Below are 12966 nucleotides of genomic sequence, written 5' to 3'. Positions count from 1 at the left end.
GCGGGCTCATTACTGGCACATGATGGGGTGCCTATTACTGGCACATGATGAGGGGCTTATTACTGGAACATTGGGGGGGCTCTTATTACTGGCACATGATGGGGTCTGGGCTCTTATTAGTGGCACATTGGGGGGCTCTTGTTACTGGCACATTATTGGGGGCACTTATTACTGGCACATTATTGGTGGGCACTATAGGGGAATCTACTGAGGTCACAAAGAAGGGGTATTTTATATGGGGGGCTCTGTACAGTAGCATTTTATACTGGGACACATTATGGTGTGTACTATGGGGAAGGGGGGAGAGGAGTACTATTAAGTCATCTACGGGGCGCACTAAGAAGGGGTATTTTATACTTGCAAATTATGGGGGACACTGAGGGCATCTACTGGGGCACGATATATGGGGCATTTTATACTGGTACATTATGGGGGGCACTAGGAGGAAGGGGGAGAGGAGCACTATGGGGGCATTTACTGGGGGCACTATATAGGGGTATTTTATACTGGCACATTATGGAGACATTAGCTCAACTGAAGGCATTACAAGGGGGTATTTTTTGCATTGTCACATTATAAGGAGAATTATTTCTACTGGGGGGGCATTATGGTGGGCTTTATTACTCCCCCATGGTATGACTCCCCAGTAGCAGCACCAGCCTCTCCCTGCTCTGCTATCCCTCTGCCCCTTCTCCAAATCCTTATTATGAAATCTTTTTCATTAGGATAAAACACAACATCAGCTCAGCCGAGCCCCCCAGCCAAGTGTTGAAGTGGTGTTCGAAATCCCCAAGGGTCAAGCCAAGTAACTGTAAGTTTCATGTGAAATATGTTTATTTTACACATATAGCCTACACTGTGCCACACATTATACAGTATACCTCTACACTGTGCCACACAATATACAGTATACCTCTACACTGTGCACACAATATACAGTATACCTCTACACTGTGTAGTCTGTTCTATAAGCACCATTGTTCTGTGGCGGCGGACAGAAAATAATCTGGAAGTGCCCCTCCCGAGACTAGGCTCTAGATCCGCCACTGGACCGCTCACAGGAGTGTACATTTCTTCTAAACTGTAATCCGTATCCTCTGACCTGCAGAAATCAGCGCTCTTTCTGTAACAACTAACAAGCAGTGCCTGTAGGCTGTAGCCTGGCCCTGTTACTGAAGCTAGCCGAGTGGTGTAAGATTAAGGTACTAGTAGAGATGAGCTGCCGCTTAATCCTGATTTAAAGTTAAAGTTACTGCAGGATATGGATTACAGTTTAGAAATGTCAAATGTACACTGCTGTGAGCGGTGGGGAGGGAGATCTGTGGATGACACTGTTATAGGCAGGGGGATCTGTGGATGACACTGTTATAGGGAAGAGGATCTGTGGATGACACTGTTATAGGGAGGGGGATCTGTGGATGACACTGTTATGGAGGGGGAAATGGGGATGACACTGTCATGGGGTGGATCTGTGGATGACACATAGCATAAGATGCTACTGTCATCCACAGATCCCCCTCTCTATAAAAGTGTCATCCACAGGCAACTAGGACATGTTGAAATCTGAGTGATTGTTTTTCTTTAAACCACAGACTGCAGGACTTTTCTTCCCTGTTGCGGTTTTAGGTATTGGGTAAAGTATCGCAGCATTTCTAAGCGTACTTGTGTAAATGTATCGTTGTTATAGCTGCCCCCCTACTTTTTCCCTGGCCCCCAGTGTGCCCCCCCAAAATTTTAAAGCTAGAGACGGCACTGATAAGTTCCCCTATTGGTGGTTGAAGGTGGTCAGTTTTATCACGTACTGTATTGAGGGAAGCAAGGGATTTGGCTCTATAAGTGTATTATGCCCAATGTCTGGTGTAAATACATTGAAATATATGGTGATCAGGCCGGACCATGCAGTACTTGACTTATTAAGAAATGTCAAAGTGTTGGAAAAGAGCGCATTAGAGCAGCAAAGCGCCAGCATATACCGCTGCGCAGCAACTGATCCCTGAGTGAGCAAGCAAAGACACCTCAGCGGAGCTACAATAGAGGCCATAGAACGTGTGCATTAGTCAAACTGCAGCCGACTCTTAAAGTGGCAGAACGGCAAAGGCAAAATAGTCAGAGAAAGAGCGCCAACCCTTCTGCGATCCCTAGAGAGAGAATGGTGGGAGGCCAAAGTCCAGAGCTAGAGTGCCCGCACCGCTATCCACGGATAGACCACGTACTGCAGCCAGCTAGTTTCCCTCCTCTAGGCCCAAAGCCTGCAGCAGCGTATCCAAGCCAGAGCATCGCAAGTCATCACAGAGCATCCATCGCAAGTCATCACAGAGCATCAGAATAAGGTCAGAGCTTTCCTTTTAATACTTATCATTGCATATAGGCTTTGGCATAAAGGGACTTTTTCGTGTTTAGGAATAAAGTAAAACAAAGGACAGTTTGTATTACACGGAAGCTAAAGTATTTTAAGTGAAAGTCATTTATTGCCTGCATCTATTGCTATTGAATTTAAAGTATAACTGTCATATTTTTTTGGGGGGGGACTATTGGATTGTGGTGATTAATATCACCTTGGTGGCCTATTTCAACTTTTCACTGTATATTCAATTACCCCTTAATTCCACATTTTTGTTCCCTGTAGTGCCTACTTTTACCTGTGCTTAAAATAGGGTTGCTAGGCATGGTCCGTCTATCTGTTGAAGGACCGAGGACGCAGAAGCAGGCTGTGTGCAAGGTCAGATTACTGACAGCCAGGGACTGTAAGTAAATGATTAAAGCCAGGTCCTCCCCAGCAGCTGATAACAGTGCCTGGGCTGTGTGCACTTCTCCCTGTCCCTGCGCTTGGCAGACGCTCCCTCACTCAGCAGAGCTGGAGAAGTAGCGTTGAAGCAGCACAGAGCAGTGAAGGGAGATCTGCCGTCTGCTCAGTGTATAAATGAAAGCAACATGTGGTAAGAGGACCCCTTTGTGCTGCAGGAGATTAACCCTTTAGGGGGAGGGCTCTGGTTACTGACACTTTTGGGGGGCTATTGTTACTAGCTAGTGAGGGCAGGCGGGATTAGCCTCAGGGTGAGGGCAGTGGCGGCCATCTTAACTGAATAGTGAAATTTCAGTTTTATGCAGACTGGTTGCTAAGGGCTGAATCTTATTTAATATGGGGTGAGTCAGTCTAATAGTAACTGATTCTGGAATATCATGTTATTAGTAACTACATATATGAAAATTGAAATTAGGGTCTAAGTGTGACAGTTATCCTTTAAAGTGAAAATAATTTATTTCTGCATTTGTCAGTATTGCATTTAAAGTGAAAGTTTCTTTAATATTCGTATTGATTGTTATAGCATTTAAAGTAAAATCTCTGAACCTGATATTACTATGCCACTGTTAGAGGATGCAAAGATAGAGTAGAGGGGGAAGAGCAAGAGAACCTGTCTGAGTTAGAAGAGTCTGATGCAGCATTAGCCTTGCCTCAAACAAATCTAGCCCAAACAGATGAACTAAGATGTTCATCACGTGCCAGAAAACTGACCCTAAAGATGCTGGAGCAAGAAGCAGCATTAAAAGGAAAAAGTTCACCAGAATGTATGAGAGGTGGAAATTATACATTAATGGCATTCATGGAAAATTAAAGCAAGAAAGTATAAAAGGGAACTTGAGTGATATGGTAGAGACTGTAGACGAATCTGAATCAGAGCTTATGGCAGCATATGGTAACCTGCAGTCGCTTACGACACCTTCCCAGGACATTGTAAGGAACATGGACACGTATTGCAGTCACTAAAGATTTAGCAAAAAGAAGTTAAGATCATAGAAGCCAGACTTAGAGTACACAAAGAGGATATGAATCAGAGTAGTCTTAGGTTAAAATCTGTACTAAGTAAAGAAACGGACTCCCATTTTCCTCCATACGCCCAGGAGAATGAAAGGAAATCTCCAGCACTTAGCGAGGAAATAAGTCATTATCCTTCCGTCCTTGCTCAGAAAGACAAAGAGAGACCTAGTCCAGTGTTAGGAAAAAGGTGTGTGAACTTACCTTCTATCTCTAATGGAAAAAGGAAGAAGAGGACTCCCCTAATTCAGAACTAAATGAGGAAATAGAACTGGATGATTGTATTCCTAGATGTTACTGCAACGGTCAGGAGAATGTTACAACCATTGTCCCAGCAAGCCAACAGAGAACAATCCTCGCTACACTTCCTGTTCCGGAACCTACTGTATTTTCAGGAAACATACTGAAGTTCATAGAGTGGAAGGCAAGCTTTGAATTCATCATTGCTTCAGTCTAGTTGACAAGTTATTCTACCTTCAGAGATATGTTGGTGGAGAAGCCAAGGAAGTTCTTGAAGGTAACTTCTATAGAAGAAACAAAGAAGCCTACAAGCAAGCTTGGGAAAAATTAAATGCAAGATATGGTCATCCTTTCTTAGTACAAAGAGCCTTTAGAGAGAAACTGAATAACTGGCCTAAAATAGGTCCTAAAGAACCCTTCAGACTCCAAAAATATGGTGACTTCCTGCAAGCATGCAGCAATGCTATCCCACATGTTCAAGGACTAGAAGTACTGAACGACTATCTAGAAAACCACAGGATGCTAACTAAGCTACCTGAAGAAGTGGCTTCTAGATGGAATCGTTATGTGACTAAACAGATCTAGGTAAGAACTTCCCAAGTTTAAAGAGTTCTCTGAAGTCATCAATGAGGAAGCACGGATATATAATCCAGTAACATCATCTTACGTCTTAAAATCATTAGAAGAAAGGCCTGCAAGGGAGATAAGATGTGCCAGAGCAACTAGCTTTGCAACCAACACAGCAGCTAAAAGTCCAGATACCTACAAGAGCAAGTTCAAAGTGACTACTCGGATCAATAGAGAGACAGAACCGACAAATCTTCAGACTACCTTCAAATGGTATGTTCTTTGGAGAGACTCTATACACAAGTGCCAAAAATTTAAGGAGAAGTCCCCAGAGGAAAAGAAAAAATTTGTACTGGATTATCAACTGTGTTTCGGTTGTCTAGGAAAAGGCCAAGTTACTAAGGAGTGTAAGAAAAAGGCCACATGCACAGTTGTAAAGGATGCCATCCTACACCACTACATGAAGAACGTCCAAAGAGACATAAATCCTCAATACCTAAAGATATTGAGGAAGAAAAGAAAGTATCAGTATTATCTGTGAAAGGAGAAAGCAATGGCACATCAATGGTTGTACCAGTGTGCATTTCAAATCCTAAAATCCTAAAAGGAGGAATAAGAAGGTATACGCTTATGCACTACTGGATGCTCAGAATGATGTCACCTTCATTGATCAAGAAATCTGCAAGAAATTACAAGTAGCTACAGAACCAGTGAAGCTCAAACTCTCCACAATGACAGGAAGAGACACATTAGTGAACAGTCAAAAGGTCAAAGGACTGAGAGTTAGAGGACTTCATTCAAACTTCACATTAGATGTACCTCCAGCTTATACAAAAGGCGATATACCTCTAGATTGAGATCGTATACCTACCTGTGAAACAGCCAATAATTGGGAGCACCTGTCATATCTCATGAAATGTCCCACTGAAGGAGTTTGGTGTTGGACTTTTGATAGGCTACGATTGTCCCGAAGCCTTGGTACCACAAAGGTGATCACAGGAGGAAAGGGTGAACGCTACACTGTTGAAACTGATCTAGGATGGGGTGTTGATGGAGGAAAACAGCAGATCGCAAACTCAAGACAGGTGACAGGATTGTGTCATCGAATATCTGTCCAAGAGTTAGCAACTGTAAGTTCAGCAAAAGTAATCAAGATCCTTAAATCCGACTTGGCAGACATAAGTTCTAAAGTTCGTACGCACTCTAGAAGAAAGTATTCAGCAGAATTAACAAGGTCTTCTTGAAATGCCCTTACCTTTTAGAGAATGACCTAGTCTGCCAAATAACAGAAATCTTGCCTTAGCACGATTAAAATGTTTGAAGAAAAGAATGGGATGAGATCCCAGAATCAAGAATGATTATTTGAAATTCATGGAAGGCATCCTCGAAGAAGGACATGCAGAGAAAGTTAATAACCAACCTAAAGAAGGAGAAGTGTGGTACATCCCACATCAAGGTGTTTAGAACTCAAAGAAACCAGATAAGATTAGAGTAGTATTTGATTGCTCAGCAAAGTATGATGGTGTTACATTGAACTATCATCTACTAAAAGGACCCGATCTTACAAACACTCTGCCTGGAGTACTCTGTAGATTCAGAATGTATCCCGTAGCGGTCATGTGTGACATTGAAAAGATGTTCCACCAGTTTCATGTGAAGAATTAGGATAGAGATTTCCTATGGTGGGAGGACGGAGATACAGATTCAGAGCCAACAGAATACAGAACGAAAGTACACTTGTTTGGAGCAGCATCATTTCCAGGTTGCGCCAAATATGGTATGAAGTACCTGGCCAATCAGAATGAAAAGGATTGCCCATCAGCAGCAAATTTTCTGAAGAAAAACTTTTATGTAGATGATGGTCTTATAAATCTAGAGTCTGCAGAATCTGCAATCAAACTAGTGAAAGAAAGACAAAAGTTATGCGCAAGAGGAAACCTGTGCCTTCACAAATTTATCTCAAACAACAGAGAGGTACTCTGAACGTGCAGCAAAAATGAAGAATGTAGATCTAAATTATGATCATCTTCGAGTTCAGAACCTATTTGGATTGGGATGGAATGTAGAGAATGACATGTTCTTTGAAGTATCTATTGAAGAGAAAGTTGCAATTAGACGTACCATTATTTCCGCAGTGGCTTCTATATTTGATCCATTAGGATTCTTGGCCCCAGTAATCCTCAGAGCAAGAGAAATACTACAATAATTATGCAGACAGGATGGGATTAGCCCATATATGAAAATTTGAGGCCATGGTGGGAGAGTTGGATAAGAGACTTGCAAAACTTGAGAGAAGTTCAGATACCCAGATGTTTTGTACCTCATAATTTAGAAAAGTATAAGAAAATAGAACTTCATCACTTTTCAGATGCCAGTAGTTATGGCTATAGTCAGTGCTCCTACATCAAAGTTATAGAAGAAGATACAGTAAGATACACTGTGCCCTGATTATGGGGAAGGCCAGAGTTGCACCTACTAGTATTCAGACAATACCAAGACTTGAACTGACAGCAGCTGTTGTTTCAGCATCAGTAAGCAAGTTTCTGAGAGGAGAATTGGAGTTGAAAATAGATGTAGAATATTTTTTGACAGACTTGTTTGGGAAAAGGAAATCATGTCAAGTAAATGTTCGACAGAATTGTCTATGGATGATCCAGAAGTAAAAGTTGTACAAACATTGAGCACTGCTGCCAAGTGTCAAGATGACATATTTGAAAGACTAACCAGATGTTCAAAATGGAATACAGTCATAAATGTAGTAGCTCGAATTCAACGTTTGGCAAAGGGAATCAGAAAGAAGGAATTGTTGAATGTAGAAGAAAGAATGAAAGCTGAAGAAACAGTCATAAGACTCATTCAACAGATATTCTACAGTGAAGAGTTGAAGAGACTTATTCAAGAACCTAAAAGGCTTCCAAACAACCACCTATTGTACAAGCTTAATCTTGTTCTGCAGGATAGTATACTGAAGGTGGGAGGGAGACTGGAAAATGTATTGTTACCTAACAGAGTGAAGCATCCAGCAATTCTACCCAAAAACTCTACCATCACAAGATTATTGATCACTATCACAACAAATCCTTGCATCGGGGAAGAAGCTTTACCCAGAGCTGTTTGAGAGAAGATGGTTACTGTATAGTGAAAGGAAGCAAAATTATAGCAAAGTATATAAGTAAATGTGTAGTCTGCAGGAAGGCACGTAGACTTATAGAAGAACAAAGAATGGCAGATTTACCGGCAGATCGTGTAAACCCATCACCACCATTTCTTTATAGCGGAATGGATTGTTTTGGCCCATTCATCACCAAACAGAACCGCAAGAAGTACAAGAGATATGGACTAATATATACATGTCTGAGCTCTAGAGCAATTCACCTGGAAATGTTAGAGGATATGTCAACAGAAAAATACATTCTTAGTTCACGTTGGCAGCTGTTAGATGTGTTGAAAGCGTTTAGTGGCCTATTTTAGTACAAACAGAAAAATACATTCTCAGTTCACGTCGGCGGTGGTTAGATGTGTTGAAAGCTTTTAGTGGTCTATTTCAGTACAACAGAAAAATACATTCTCAGTTCACTTTGGCGGTTATACAGTTCTGTTCAAAATAATAGCAGTCAGACATCTAATCATTAACCTGATCAATCACTGTTTTTGGTAGAAATGATATTTCTACATGGCAAATAATTTACTAGCAGGTGTAGTAGAGTAATAGAAATCCAACAGACCCAACAGTCATGACATGCATGCTGCTGATTCTCTGTAATGCAATCACTAATTGAAAGGGGCATGTTTAAAATAATAGCAGTGTGGAGTTCAATGAGTGAGGTAATTAATTCTTTGAAAAACAGGTGGCAATTATTGTCCTTATTTAAGGAAGTTAGCAAATGTTGTACATGCTGGTTACAGTGCATTTCTCTCTGAAATTCTGAGAAAAATGGGTCATTCCAGACATTGTTCAGAAGACACCGCACCTTGATTAAAAAGTTGATTGGAGAGGGAAAAACATATAAAGAAGTGCAGAAAATGATAGGCTGCTGAGCTAAAATGATCGCAAATGCTTATTTATCGCATACCAGGGATCATGGATCAGTTTGAATACATCAGAATACTTGAAGAGGTCATGCTGCCTTAAGCTGAAGAGGAAATGCACTTGAAATGGGTGTTCCAGCAAGACAACGACCCCAAACACACCAGTATACGTGCAACATTTTGGTTCCAGACCAACAAGATTGACGTTATGGAGTGTTCAGCCCAATCCCCAGATCTTAATCCAATAGAAAACTTGTAGGGTGACATCAAAAATGCAGTTTCTGAGGCAAAACCAAGAAATAGAGAAGAACTGTGGAATGTAGTCCAATCATCCTGGGCTGGAATACCTGTTCATAGGGGCCAGAAGTTGGTTGACTCCATGCAACACAGATGTACAGCAGTTTTCAGAAACAGTGGTCATACAACTAAATATTAGTTAAAGGGAACCTGTCACCTGGATTTTGTGTATAGAGCTGAGGACATGGGTTGCTAGATGGCCCCTAGCACATCTGCAATACCCAGTCCCCATAGCAAGGAGCTAGTGGCACAGTCAGACAGCATGCATCGGCACCCGGGGTCAGCCAGACAGCACGCCAATCAACGCATGCTGTTGCCACCACCAGAATGCCGTCATTGCAGAGCTCAGCAGTGTGGCATTTTTTTTGTGTGTCTGCCTCTGACAACAGCAATGCCATTTGCAACCTGTGCCAAAAGAAACTGAGTCGTGGGAAGCCCAACACCCACCAGGTACAACTGCTTTGTGAAGGCACATGATCGCACATCACAAACGCCTATGGGATCAACACATGAGTGCAAGCAGCACACAAACTCAAAGCCGCCATCCTCCTCCTGGTCCAGCATCTTCAGGCACGTCAACCACTGCTGTCCTCCTTGCCCCCTCTCAACCATCCGCCACTCCGTCTCTCGCCTTGAGCAGTTCCTGTTCATCTGCCCACAGTCAGGTGTCTGCTAAGGACATGTTTGAGCGTAAGAAGCCAATGTCACAAAGTCACCCCCTTGCCCGGCGTCTGACAGCTGGCTTGTCTGAACTCTTAGCCCGCCAGCTTTTACCATACAAGCTGGTGGAGTCTGAGGCCTTCAAAAAATTTGTAGCTATTGGGACACCGCAGTTGAAGGTACCCAGCCAAAATGTCTTTGCACAAAAGGCAATCCCCAACCTGTACTCGATTGTGCAAAAGGAAGTCATGGCATGTCTGGCACACAGTGTTGGGGCAAGGGTCCATCTGACCACTGATACCTGGTCTGCAAAGCACAGTCAGGGCAGGTATATCACCTACACTGCGCATTGGGTAAACCTGCTGACAGGCGCCAAGCATGGAATGCGTGGCTCTGCAGAGGAGTTGGTGACACTGCCACGACTTGCAGGCAGGCCTGCTGCCACTTCCTCTACTCCTCCTACTCCATCCTCTTCGCTGAAGCGAGGCATAAATGTTCTAAACCTGAGCACCATCTGCATGAACAGGCATCTAAATGCAAAGCACGAGCTGCAGTGGAGTACACACCTGAAAAACCACAAAAGATCTCAGGCTGCTCTTGCTCCCTCTTCTGCTGCGGTCTCGGCCTCTTCCTCCCTCTCTGGAGTGATAGTGGCACCTGCCACCTCGAAAACAGAGAATGTGGCAGCAACACCACCACCTCCACCACCGTCAACCAGCATGTCCACTCTGTCCCATGGAAGCGTTCAGGTGTCCATCCCCCAAACACTGGAGAGAAAGAGTAAGTACCCCCCTACCCACCCGCGATCCCTGGCCCTGAATGCCAGCATTGCAAAATCCCTGGACTTTGAAATGCTGTCATTCCGTTTGGTGGAGACAGAGACTTTTAAATATCTTATGGCGGTGGCTGTCACACAGTACGTGGCTCTTTCCAGCCCCACTACTTTTCCAGGCGAGCCATCCCTGCCCTGTACAACTAAGTGGCTGACAAAATCAGGTGTGCTCTGCGCAACGCCATCTGTGGCCAGGTCCACATTACTAACGATACATGGACCAGTAGGCACAGGCAGGGACTTTATATCTCCCTAACTGCACACTGGGTAAATACAGTGTTGGCTGTGCCTGAGGTGGATAGCAGTTTGAAGCATGTCCTTCGGCCACCGAGGGTTGCAGGACGTTTCTCTTTGCCTCCTATACCACCTCCTCATCCAGTCAGCGTAACACCTTCACCACCAATGCCACTGAGCCTCAAGCCTGGCCTGGTGGAGTGCGATAACAGGCGAAATCTCGTAACAGCTCTGGGGCTAGCCAGTTTGACGCACATCCCTTGCCTCGCACATGTGCTGAATTTGGTGGTGCAGAGGATCCTGAATAATTATCCTAATATGTCAGAGCTGCTGCAGAAAGTGCAGGCCGTCTGTGTGCGCTTTCGGCGCTCTCACCCTGCTGCTGTTCACCTGTCCACGCTGCAGCGTAACTCCGGCCTTTCCACTCACTGCCTCATATGCAACGTACCCACAAGATGAAACTCCACCTTGCACACGCTAGAGAGACTGTGCGAGCAGCTGCAGGCGATAGTGGAGTTTCAGCTGCGGAACACATGGGTGAGTTGCTCTGCGGAACAGCACCTCTTTACTACCAACGAGTGGGCCTGCATGTGGGATGTGTGTGTCGTGTTGCACTGTTTCGAGTACTCCACCAACATGACCAGTGCCAATGACGCAGTCCTCAGCATTACTATCCCACTTCTCTATGTCTCCTTGAAAAAGCTCTTCGGGCGATGATGGAAGAGGATGTTGTCACAGGAGGAAGAGGAGGAGGAAGAAGGATAATTTGCCTGGTTATCAGGCCAGTCTTTCACAGGTGGCTCGGAGGGTGGGTTCCTGCACCATCAGAGGCCAGGTATACAACTGTCCAGCCAGGGCACAGTTCTGCAGGCTAGGATAAGGATGATGATGAGGAACCGTGTTCATAGCAGGATCGCACCCAAACAGCTTATGGGCATCAATGGGGCGTGGCTGGGGAGATACAGAGGACACAGACGATACACCTCCCACAGAGGACAGCTTGTCATTGCCTCTGGGCAGCCTGGCACACATGAGCAACTACATGCTGCAGTGCCTGCGCAACGACCGCCGATTTGCTCACATTCTAACAAGTGCTGATTACTGGGTGGCCACTCTGCTGGATCCCCCCTACAAGGACAATGTGCTGTCCTTAATTCCGTCACTGGAGCGTGATTGGAAGATGCCCCAGTACAAGCGCACGCTGGTATACGAGCTGCTGATGGCATTCACACCTGACAGCGGGGACTCAGTGAAAGCACAAGGCAGAGGAGGAGGAGGAGGAAGAAGTCGCCAACGCAGCTGGGGCACCGCCAGCACCTCAGAAGGGAAGGCTAGCATGGCCGAAATGTGGTAAAGCTTTGTCAGCATGCCACAACAACCAGCACCACTAGCTAATACGGAACGTCTTAGCAGGAGGCAGTATTTCAGCAACATAGTGGAACAGTACGTGTGCATATGCCTACACGTACTGACTGATGGGTCTGCCTCATTAAACTTCTGGGTCTCCAAATTGGGAACATTGCCTGAGGTTTACCTTTACGCCTTGGAGGTGCTGGCCTGCCCTACAGCAAGTGTATTGTCAGTACCTTGTGCTGAGTAGACAAGTATACCGGCCGCACCCAGCCATTGTTATACTCCAGCGCCCTTTCTTTTTGCATTCTCTTTTCTATTTCCAAATGTTTTGGGGTCTTCCCATATTTATAAAAAAAAATAAAAATAAAGGGGGAAAAAAACAAAAACAAAAAAAAACAGTGTTGGCTACCTCCTCCTCCCCCACCGCCGCTTCTACCTACACCGCCATGTCCACCGCGTCCTCAACCTCCTATTCTACTTTGACCTCTGCCTCCTAGTTCAAGATTATTATTTTTATTTTGCTTCCTTTTGCAGCCCTCTAGCCCTTACTACAATTATTTTAAAGCCATTTTAGTGCACAGAAGTTCAGGTCCCCATTGACTTCAATGGGGTTCGGGTCAAGTTCTGGTTCTGAACCCGAACTTTGACCCAAAGATCGGCCGAACCCGGTGAACCCAAACATCCACGGGTCCACTCATCCCTAATCCCCAGATCTTGTGGAATGCACACAAGGCTGTCATGAGAGGCACTCTCATCCAGTGCTGTGCACAGATGAAGAAACGCAATAAGGAAATCACAGACCTAATCTCCTCTATCCATAGTTTTGAGACCTTAAATAAGGCCTCCGTATCTGCCTCTCATTCCATAACTTTGAGGGATCTCAGAAGACGTCTTAAAGCAGTACTGGCACCCCAACATTAGTTCCTTTTTAAAAGATTCA

This window comes from Bufo gargarizans, chromosome 2 (genome assembly GCF_014858855.1).
Source record: "Bufo gargarizans isolate SCDJY-AF-19 chromosome 2, ASM1485885v1, whole genome shotgun sequence".
Classification (NCBI taxonomy): domain Eukaryota; kingdom Metazoa; phylum Chordata; class Amphibia; order Anura; family Bufonidae; genus Bufo; species Bufo gargarizans.
The sequence above is the reverse complement of the archived record's forward strand: the minus strand, read 5'-3'. Positions refer to the sequence as shown.